Source organism: Ciconia boyciana, chromosome 8, assembly GCF_034638445.1.
Source record: "Ciconia boyciana chromosome 8, ASM3463844v1, whole genome shotgun sequence".
Taxonomy (NCBI): Eukaryota; Metazoa; Chordata; class Aves; order Ciconiiformes; family Ciconiidae; genus Ciconia; species Ciconia boyciana.
In genome coordinates, this window is record NC_132941.1 from 19,816,912 (window position 1) to 19,829,007 (window position 12,096).

The 12,096-nt window shown below is 41.0% G+C and overlaps 1 protein-coding gene across 1 annotated transcript in view; it reads right to left on the minus strand.

Annotated features, from left to right (window-relative positions):
- Positions 1-12,096, minus strand: part of LOC140656004 (C2 calcium-dependent domain-containing protein 4C-like) — a 35,185-nt gene that overhangs the window by 16,187 nt on the left and 6,902 nt on the right. Inside the window, exon 2 of the mRNA XM_072871164.1 lies at positions 11,160-11,289. The gene's annotated coding sequence lies outside the window, so the exon portion shown is untranslated. The remainder of the gene's footprint in view (positions 1-11,159; positions 11,290-12,096) is intronic.

Genomic DNA, 12,096 nt, shown 5'->3' on the forward strand with positions numbered 1-12,096 from the left:
TTTTCTTCCTCTCATAGAAGTCAAGCACCCATCAGGTTTCTGCCACCTCCAAATCCAGCTTGTCTTAATGTATCAAATCCATTTTCTAAACCCATTCTTGCAGATGTTTGAAGCAGAAGCAGCAGCCAAGTCAAGATAAGGCTTTGGCTGTGTATGACTGATCTAGAGATCCCTTTCCTGTTACCAGCAACTACTGTTGGTATTAGAGTTTCTCTCTGAAGCCCAGACTATTTATACAAGGCAAGTCTGCAGATTATGCCATTTTTGGACAAGGAATGCAGGGCTGGAAGAGGCCTCCTCAGTCTCTGAGCATGATCCCTCTCTATTGCAAACATTGCATAGTCCAATTCCCCATCATCATCTTATCCTGCTGCATCATGAAAGGAAGTCAGGTTTCAGCTCTACTTCTCCCAGAGGAAAGCTGTTCTAGATCCCAATCACTGCTGCGATCCTTCCATGCTAAATTTATTCACGGCCAGCCCAGGCTCATCTGTCCTTACGCCGACATTTTCCTGAACCTCACATAATTCTTTCCCTTCTTCCTTCCCACCAGTGTTCACCCTCCGATGCTCTACAGAGGACAGTTATTTCGGCCTTTCTGCAGATAAATGTCATGGTCTTTTAGTCTCCTCTTGTAGAAGACAATAGTCCTATGCTTCCCTGTGATAGGAGATCTCACTAGTGCTTTGTATAAAAGCAAGAATATTCCTTGTATCTGAGGGAAACAGATCTCCTAATACATGTTTCTTTCAGGACTGCTCGTGATGATCTCATGATTGATAGTTACACTTAAGCCGCTCCCCTCAAATGGCTTACGTTTTGGTGCAGAGGGTTTTGTTCTTGCTCCTAATTGCAAGACCATGCATTTCACAGCTCTGAATTTCTTCTGGTTTCTTTTACTTCAGACCTCAAGGAGGACAGTTCTTTTTTCCTTGTCTTAAAGGAGCAAAGCTTCTCCACCCTCATCTAAATCCTCCCACACAGTGTGTTTCAAGCAGAGGTTTTCTTTATGTTAGAGGGGAGAGGCAGAATACTTTGATTTTGGTCATCAACAGAAACCCAAATAAATTACATTTTCTGGACAGAGGCTGGAGAAAGCTATGTGGAAACAGTGCATTCACGCAGTTGAAATGAATTGCCATCAGGACTTTGCAAATGAAAAGGTGTGTTCATATCACTGATCCTTCAAAGGGTAGGTGTGAGCAGAGATGTAGAGATGCACTGTATGTGAAAGGAGCCCCAGAAACACACATACCACTGCTTTGCTTAAGTCTCTGAACCTGATAGAAAGTCCATCAGGTTTACTTATACTGAGCCCTATACTGGATATGCCATAATTTCACCAGTATTCTTGGCATCTATAGCCAGTTTCTCTAGATGGTGACTAGTCAAGAGGAGAACATTTCAAAAAAGAAAGAGAATATCATGACTCACTGCTCCTAGTTACACTCATTATTCTCCTCTATAAAGATGCCAGTTTCATGGGCCAAAACTTTCTCTCTCACTTCCCCATTCTCTTTGCTCCCCTTCTTTCCCTGAATCATGATCAAATTCCTCACTGTTTGGTAATTGGCTAGCAGATTGCTAGATTGCAATTAGACATACATACATGGTACCACCTGCTACATGCTTTTTATTTCTTTTTGGCTCTGGAACAGCTGTTGGTTTCAGTTTTTGCAAATTCAGAGTGAAGGAGAGGAGGGAATTTTTTTTTTTTTTTGCAGATGCTTTAATTCTTCTGTAGGATATCAGGGCAGGTAACAAACTCAGAAGAACATTTAAGATCATAGGTAATCATAACGTTTTACATAAGTTTGGTCAGTGAAACAGTAGACATTTTGGTCAGTGAAACAGTAGACATTTAATGAGTTTACTTAAGGAGTCCCCAAAATTATATAGGCCCACAACCACATCTGTTTGTCCCTAGGGTTTTATTTTGAACCTTCTTCTAATTTTAACAGTATGCACAAAGTAAGCCAAACAACTGGAAGTTTTATAAACCAATAGATAGGATGTGAAATGATAAAGCAACCAATGCATCAAAAACCTGCCAAAAAATAAGATGGAAAAATCTCATTGCTCTATCTTGAATACCTCATTTAAAAGTGAGGGAGACAAAGATACACAGTGCATCATTTCCATGTTTTTCAATTCAGTGACCTATAAGTCAATCCTTGAATTTATCAATAATAGGGCATAATTTCCTCAAAAGCATTGATACGTGTCAACTTAATTTTAACATCTTTTGTCAAGTCAGCTGTAAAAATGCAGATAACAATCATAACTTCCTACTACTTGATACTGTGACAAACACAGTTCTGAGTTACCTGGGGAGAAATGAATCACACTATTGCAAAAGCCCAGAGCTGGCCATGCTCACTGAAGTAATGGCTCTTTCCCCTTGGGGAGACACACTGAAATACACAGGCTTACGTGAGGTGTATGAACTGGGCTCTGGTAGCAGAATCTAGTCTGCACCACGGTACTAAAATCTCCACAAAAACTTGAGAGCTATTCACTGTTGACATGGTTCCAACTAATAAGTATAAACAAAAAGCACCTTACTCCATGGGATTTGTTTGGTTTTATTTTGGGATTGGTTTCCCCTCAAACATTCTACATTAAAAAACCAGAATTAGTGATAAGCATAGCTTCCCTGTTAGAAGGGCTGTAGTTTAGTGTTGGGTAGGGGAATACTTACTATTCCCTCATTGAATTGCTGGGCAGAAGCAGTGTCTAAGCACACAAGAAACATCTGCAAAACCTGTCCAAGAGCCAGAAAGGGATTTCAAGTTGTGAGACTGGTAGGCACTGTTGCCCTGTGGCCAAGTTTTCTGAAGAAGTATAAATTTCCTTGCAAAACTATAAAGTTGTCCACAGTCACTAATGCATAGAAAATCTAATGCCATGCTCTCCCTTTCCTTTTTACCCCTTGTCTAATATCTTTGCTATTTCAAGCTGTAACCAGTTTATAGCTGTTTTCCCAGCTCTCACTGCTGTTGCACATCTCCAGTCACATGCGACTGGACAGTATCTTGTGATAGGCTGGGCTGTACCTGTGCTACAGTGCTGGACCTCTTCCCTACAGTGGGACAACCTGGCTGGCACCGGGGGCAAGGTTTGGACACCTGAGTGGACTCTAAGCTGATTGGGATTTCTGCTCTCCTTCAATAAAATTTAAGCCATATAGCTCAACAAAAAGTGCTTGTGGTTGTTTTCAAGGAGGCAAAGTACAAAGGAGCTAAGCGTGTAGTGACTGAGTTGCAGATGTATTTAGGCACTTAGTGATGTGCACAGACACTTGATAATGGCTCTTTAAATGAGATTTTTAACAGCATCTAAATTATGTGGCTTGCCCTTATAGCTCAGGTGCTTTTACAGTCTGCACTACCTACAGTAGTCTATCTACATAGGCAGTTACATGCCTTCCTGAATTCAGCCCCTTAACAGTTCAGCTCTCACTAAAACCTATAGCAAAACATGCACTGATTTCAGTCACGTGCCATGCCCCCAGCTACATCTAGTCAAATAGCCAGCTACCTCCAACCCCTTCCCCTGACTTCTAGACAGAGATGCACCTCACGCAACCTTCTCCATTTCTGAGTATTGTAATGTGAACATCAGTACTTACTGAAAAGACACCAAGATGTCCCACATAAGCTAGGGCCAATTCCAGCCATTGACCAGGAAGTATGGAAAGCCACAAAATCCTCAGCACCTAGGCTTTGGCCCCCTTGGTATATGAGCAGCATAACCTTTGAGACCTCATGATTCAGCTATGTGTATGGACTCTGGTGACTTGAGAAGAGATTGAAGGGGGCAATCCCTGTCAAAGCCTTTTGCTTTACCACTGAAATGACAAGTGTTACACGGTTAAATTTTTTCCTTAAATTCCAGTGAGAAAGCCAGTTACTGACATGGAACATCACAGAGCTGAGCTAAAATTAAACTTTGGGGTGAAATTACAAGTTATTCTATTGATCCAGACTAAATGATTTATGTTCATCATTTCAGTTTCCATTAATTCCAACGCAGTGCAACAGGATGGCATCTTGGAATCCAATTTCCTCACTAACGCCAGTCCTTCACATATTCAGAGGTATCTTGATTTTATTCAAGCACTTACAAAGTCACTGCTGCATTTTCATTTGGCCTTCATTTCCCCTTTTTTCACTGGAAGAAGGAATTTTTTTTTCCATTTGGGTTGAGCTTGAAATCTGACTTATGGCTTATCAACATTGTATTTTTGCTTTCTCAGATAATGGAAAAGTGAGTCACATTGGAGGTCTGATGTGGGTCTGTAGGATGGGGAATGATGCAGTACATCATTTAAGATGGCTGTATTGAGGGCACGCTACCTACCTTACAAACAGGAAAGCGGTAGTGATCCCTGCTTGTTTCATGAGGCAGGCTGCATCCTGGGTTAACCCCTTGCTGCATGTCACCCTTAATTTTGTGAAACTCAATAAAACATTCAGTTGAGATGTGTGCATATGCCCCTCCTGTCTGAGAGTGGCATTATTTCAATACTTTGGAATCATTTTCCCTATACCCAGCAGTGCCTCCACACAAGGGCACTATGATTATGCAAAACCCTGACTGCTCTTATTAGCTCACAACAGACTGCAGTCTCAGCTTTGGAGAGCTTTCAGCTGAGCAAATGGAAATCTGCCTTACCAAAGTGCAATGCATAAAGAGAGGGGAAAACAGGGGTGAAAATAAAGTGTAAGATTATTTCATATTGTAAATCTTAACACAAAAAGGCTGCTCCTGCTTACAGCTAACATGCTCAATTACATGAAGAGACTGGGTTCTAGAAGGAGCCATGGCCATATCAGCTTACTCCTGCAGTTACTCAGATAAACTGGTAGAGCAAATACCAACTTCTATTTTCTGTTTTTGGGAAATCCTCCGAGACCAATATCTGCCTCACAAAAAGGAGATATGACCGTTGCAAACATACACAACAGGTGCTGCTCAACCATGTCCAATTCACAGGGTGTCAGTGATGTCCCTTTTACTATCGCCTAGGCAAAGGGGCAGATGTCCCTTTTGCTGTGTGGTTAGGGCACAGAGATCTGTGGTTACCACTATGGCACAGATGACTCCATGTTGTAGCTGCAAAGCTGCACTGCACAGCCTTCCCCTCCTCCTCCCTCCCCTGTTCAACTCCCTGTGTCAAATCAGTCTGTGCAACAGAAGTGCACAAGACTACATTATGTTAACAAGACTGTGGAAGGTAACTGCAGTATCAAAATATTTACAAAATGTATTCCAGGTTCCTAAACCTGTAAGTGAAGTGCAGTTACAAACGCTTTCCCCACATCTGTTATTCTTGGGCTGCAGTAGATTATGATGAAAAAGTTCAGTTTGGGCAGGTAACAAGTAACGAAATCTCTCACATTTTTAGTGAATCATTACCTTCAACAAGGGACTTGAGGAAAATATATGTTTTTTCCTTTCTACTTGCTCCCTACCCCCAAACATGCACAATACACAAGAAACTAAAGTCATGTTTCCTAGGGAAAGATTGAGATATCTGCAAAGCTTGCATGCCAGCCTCTGAGGGCAAAGGCTGGCACTGACAGTGGAAAGCACACTACAGAGTCTGTTCTGTTGCTGCAGGAGAGAAACTTCTTCCTCCCTAGGTGGTGAAAAATATTTATATTAATAAAATTGAAATGGTTAAAGTAACACTAAGCAGTAAATACAAGCAGAACTGCTAGGGTAAATTCACATTAGGATAAAATTGAATTAAATACTTAAGGGATACAAAACATTTATAGGCAAGCTGTGTTTCTAATTTGTACGATATCTCTAGTTTGGCACTGTTACATATTATTGAAGGAATGCTGAAATCATCCCTAAGGCAGAATGGTTACATTTAATAGTACCGTCTAGTACTGCTTGCTGTAATACTTCAACTGCCTGACTCTATAAAATGATCCTGGCAGCCTCAGCAGAAGTGAATGAATAGCCCAGCACATTGTGTCATGTGGGTTGCAGTTCCCAGGTCTCTAAAAAATACCAGATAAAACACAATAATTATTCCTGTGATGTAACTGTTGCTTCAGCACCATGCCAGCCATTTTTAAGATTCCCTAAACACTTGCACAGAGAGAGCTGATGTCTGGCAGGCCAGGGGTCAGATACTATCTTATCTTACGGCCTTAGCTCAGCAACACCTTTAAATTACTGCTTTGCCGCAAAACAGGGCTCTGCCTCGTCACTTCACTGTGTACTTTCTCCTTGTCAGGAAAGCAATGATGCTAGTGCTCACAAGCAAGCTGTGGTAAGGCCTAATCCTGCCCCATAGCTGTCAGCAGGACTTGTGCCATCAACTTCAATAGGTGCAAGATCGATCAGTAAAGGACAGATTTTTCACAGATAAGGTGTAGATTAGCAGGACTTGTGCTGATTTTCAAAAATGCAACAAGGGTCTATTGGCCTTTTTAGGTGACAGGTACCTTTAGAAAACTGGTCCTTGCCTATTGAACTGTTTTTTTCCTCCAAGAAAAAGGATGCCACTATAGACCTAACTGATTTTACCTTTTCATTACTGCCACATTCCCAGCTCTCAGCTATGATGCTGTTGCTGAGGCATTCAATCCTGATGTTAGCTGCTGAATCTGGGCAAAGAAAAAGAATCAGTGACACACAGTGCTTTGTCGGAGTGGTAGAAAGAGGCAATGCAAAGAAATTGTGACAAGCAGGAAAGGGATCTAAAGGTGCCACTACTTACTGAAACTCTGGGAGAAATACATTTAACAAAGTGGATTTTTTTTTGAGCATTGTAACATGTAGATCAATTGACTACACATTTAACCACATGGATGAGTTATCCCCAGATACTGAATGCTGTACATTGTGGCACTTCAGTGTCATTCCTCTAAGTGCTATAGTGAAGGACAACTCATTTTTGCCCCTGACATGGCAACATTCCTGCCAAATCCATCAACATTTGTCTCACTTAGAGGTAGCTGCACCTAAAATTGTGCAAATAAACCTCTGTTGTATTTATTTAGGTATTTGGAAGAATCTGCAGTCTGGACACCTATACAGAAATTCACATCTCTGGCCAGTTTAGTGGCCACAGAAGAGATCATGCTTCTGGGCAAGGGAAGAGTATTCCATCTCATAAAGCCCAGAAGACAGAAATGGTTGGATGTGTGCCACAGGAGAAACTTATTCATTGGATTCAGTGACAATTGGAGACATTATTATAGTTCTTCGTGGACAGAATTGTGGAAAAGTAAAAGCAACACTTATTAATGAGATGATTATTCATAGACTGTCTTTATCCCTCGCTTCCTCCACCAATTCAAAATTGGCTGCTTCTAGGTCCCTTCACAAAGCCTCACAATAACACAAGAGTCTTCTCTGCAACTTTGACATCTGGAACAACTGTCCTGTATTTCTCCATCTTGCCACTTCTCCTTCTGTCTTCAGACCTCGTAAGAGTCCACAGCTTGCTGCTCTGCTGGAACAGCTGATTTTCGTCAGTTGTTCTGCTAACCTTTCACATTTCATTTCATGTAGGTCTAATTATTTCATCTGTCTATAAATATCTGTGAATATCTGCCACCACTCATAAAACAGTTTTATCTGAAGGTTGGTTTTTTTTTTAAACAGTACCTGTCTGGTTTATGTAAAGTGGCTAATGGGTAATTGTATACATTTTATTTGGAGGGCACAGTGAATGCAAGCCAACCACCAGAGCTGGCTCAAGGCTTCTTATCAGCACAAGCAAACTAAGTTGTGCTGCTGTGAGGATGAGGTGCCTAAGCTACACCCAGAGCTGGCTTTTTCTGCCACAGAGAAGTGAACAGGATCCAGAAAAGGCTCACATGCCCCATTTTCCCAAAGTAGCTGCTGTTTCATACATTCTCATCCCCTCTGCCAGCAGCAGCAGCTGCCAGTCTAGTTTTCAGGGCTCTGACAGGGCCCACTCTGCCATCCCTATTGCTGCCTCCTTTGCCTGTCCCTAGATCTAGCCCTGCCAAGCACCAAGAGATTAGCCTCATCCAGAAGTAAAGAAAAATCCCAACCTCAACTCTGCCTATGCTTTCTACCTATGCATATACCTTCATCTCACTAGAAATTATTTATATATCAATAATCTTGCCTGCAAGGTTGAAATAGAAAATTATGTACATCTTTATATATGGTATGTGCCAGTTTCCACCTTGTCTGTATTTTAACTCTTAAAATCTACAGCATTATGTTAAAAAAGACACCTCTGCCCAAATTGTGAAGGTCAGTACTACTAATTGCTTTTCTCTGGTAAATAAATTAGGTAAGCAAGTACATGTACATGCATGTTTGCACAGACACCTACTCCATTCAAAAGGGAATGTACTTGTTTTGTGCTTTATTTGAATGATCAAATTGTTGCAAAGCCACTTGAAAAAAAATACAAACTATAAAGCCGGATATGCACAATGCAGGGTATAGAATGGTATGTAAGGGCCTAAGCATGCGCCAAGTTCCCATTAAGATACATGCCCCAGTGAAGTCTAAGCTCATGCTTCATGATTAAGAAAGATTTACTATACTTTAAAAATCCCACAACACACTTCCTGAGCACAAGGCTGGAGTGATATGAGACCTTGTACTGCTCCCCTGTTGTGGGATACCTTTTTTTCTTAGCAACTGACCACGAAATGCATAATAGTTCACATTCATATGCAATATATTCCAGCAAGGAAAGCATCAGGGATTTATCCATACAAAAGTTGTAGAGCTGATGCTTTTGCTGTGCCCTCATTCCCCCTTCCTGCAAGATGAGGAGGGAGAGCATATAATACAATGAAGACTAACCCATTCTGGAAGGAATGCAAGCCTGCACTGAAACAGTGAATTTTGCCCTTGAGGTGATTAATACAATCAAAGAACAAACCGTTTTGCAGAATTCATTACATCTGTGGAAAGAAATCCATGGGTCTGTTTTCCAGAGTTGGGACAAGCTGTCTCAGGTCCATCCTTGCAAAGTGCTGGGTCAACTCTGGAAAGGAAGGTGTGGCTTGGCAGAAATAGTAAAGCTGGTTAGGGAGTAAGGAAAAACTGCCAAATCCAGAAGTCCCGATTACAATTAGTAGATGTAATAGACTCTTCTGAGATCTTTAAAATGGAAAAGATTAGAGAATGTTTAGCCCTGTTCTAATGCATGTAGTTACATCCTCCATTACATTAGCTGCCCCAGGGCACCCCACTTCATTTGCACTACAGAGGCAGCATAAAAGGGATGGAAACGGTCCCTTTCAGGGACTAATGTCCAGAGAAGGGGGTTGATGCGCAGCACAGGGTTAGCAGTGTGGCTTCCTATAGAAATACAAGGGACGTGCTTGAAACAGAGAGGATGGGAGAAGGAGCAGTGCCAGCCATCCTTGGTTTCCCACCACCCAGCAGGAGGCAGGGCAACCGAACATAAGTGAGGCCAACGCTGAATGCTAAAATGTCCCCAAAACCCCAGAAACTACAAAGGTGCTCACAGCTAAGCATAAAATTAAGAGTCAGGGCTGTTACGTTTATGTTCCCTCCAGAACTCAGGCATGCCAAAAGCAGTACAGTTCACATTAATAACTGCTGTTATCAATTAAAAAAGGCTGTTAAATCATTATTGACTTAATACATCAACAAGAGACCACAACAATCAAGAGATTTATTGATGAAGTCACAGAAAAGGCAGCTTACTTTTGAAGCAGCCTAAGATAAGGATACATAGAAAACAAAATAAAGGATGCACTGATCTATTTTTTTAATAAAATTATTCCATGCAATTTATATTTTTATAGTAATTGTGTGCTGTCAGTGATTTTGTATGAAGAGTGTGAATTTTTCATTTTACTGAGGGAAGATCTAATTTGCTATTCCCATGGGTGAAAAGCTGATTATGTATGAATTTGATAATCAGAAATGATTAATTACTTGGTTGAGAATGTTAGTCTTAGAAACCTGGTTGGGTATGCACAAACAACAAGATGTGCTCTGATTAGAGGAGGAAGCAGAAATAACTGCACTAGCACAAATATCTATAAAATGCCTCTGCAAAAAAGAATATCACAAGACCTAGACATCATTTAGAAAGTTAAATACAGGCCATCCTGATATGCACAGAGAATATGCACACAGGTAGAGGTTGCTTGCTCAGCACTAATAGACATGGACTCCACTTGCACATTTACCCTTAAGATAAATTATGCAAAAGTTATGAGTTATGTATAATTATACTCTCCCACTTAATGTCCAGAGTGGCTCTTTTCTTCCCACACAGTCCTTGTACAAGCTGATCTACTTCATCAGGTTTTTATAATATTGCATTCTTCACCCATTTGGATAGAGTTGGGTAAACTGACTTAAGACATTACTGTAGAAGACAGACTACAAAGAACTTACTGCCCTCTTTATAGTAACTCCTTTTGTCCCCCAAAGTTACTGATTGTCTAGTTCTATGCAGCCACTTTGTTTATGGAGCAAAATTCCATCCATGTATTGGGATCTATTTCAGAGCTCCTCAGCCTATTCAAACCATTGGCACTGGCAATGAGGAGTAACTTCCCTTGTCTTCCAACCCCCGTTTTTTCTCAGACATTAGATGAGTATTTGTCAGCAATACAGGAAGATGCTGTTGAGCAAATACACTAGCATGTTTCTACCACACAATGACCTATGTTTGTATGTAGGTATACTGCTTAACAAAAAGAAAAAGAAAGAGAACTTCCCTGATTCTCCTGTTTGAGGAGGCCTCAGGATTTGGTTCACATACTAAAAAAATAACAAGAGACACAACAGGAATCCAAAGATCTAGGAAGAAATCCAACCAGATTCTCACAGGGTATGGGAAGAGCTATTTTAAAAGGCCAGCAACCTGGTACAGCAGAAGTAAGCACTCAGCAGGGCTTCCCTCTTGCTGTGGAAAAAGACAGAATGGTAAGCCTTTGCAGAACATACAAGCCCACCTGCCCATGCTCACAGCTCCATGCTTGTTACACCCGCTTACAGCACCCACTCAAATTGCTATGCATCAAGTAAGGTACGAGGGTGAGGGAAAGAAACAGAAACAGGGAAGGGAGAAATGGACTGAAGAATGAATGTAGGCAGCTTCCCATCAGCCAAGATGACTGATGTCTTCCTGTGCTCTGCCCTACCACGTGCCTTACCTTAGAGGTAACCATCCCAAGACACATCTCCATTTTCCTGTGATTTAATTCCTTGGCTTATCCAGTAGAGATCAATAATTGCAGCAGCGCTGGCCGCCTGCAGAAGTCTGGGGCCATGCCATGGAAATCCCTATGTGACCATAAAGAGAACACAGCAATTGAACGGGAGGCACAGGAAGGAACAAAGCTTATCTAATACTTCAGCTCCACAAACCTAAAGTAGTGCTAAAGTAGCACATGGCCCCAAAGCTGATACTCTGGGATGTTTTTCTTAAGTGAAAAGTTTGCAAATAAATATTGATTTTGAAGAGTTATACTATTTGTACACATGAAGTTTACCCTGTGGGCCCAGATGTTAGCACTTTAATAAAGACACACATTAGAGGAGACTCGCAATAAAGAATAGTGTGACTGCCGCCAATTTTTCTTTGGCGAACCTCCAGCAGGAAATAATCCGTGTCAACTATAGCTTTCTCCTTTGGTACCACACACACTCAGACAATGCATCTGTTGGATTCATTTAAATATGTCCAAGTCTGTGTTTCATTGTTTTAAAGCATCAAAGACTTTTGCTGTTATAAATCATAACAAATAATCAGTAATTCTGAACAATAAAACCACATGATAAAAATGAGGTGCAGCTGTTGCCAGTCATTGAAGGAGACTGTAAAAGAGAAAGGAAACAGGGTTACGTACATTATAGTGCATGTTATCTAAATTATTTTTTTGAAGACAAGGTGCTAACAACATCTCATTTTAAAGGTGAAGATTTTTCTATAACACTGAATCACCATAGTTTAAAAAAGAGCAAAAATGACTCTTTATTCCAGCAACAAACTTAATGTATTGTAACATCTGGGGAGCCAGGGAAGCAGCAATGTATTTCCTAAAATACCTGGCATTGCTCCAGTGCTTTATCAGCACCCTTAAAATACAG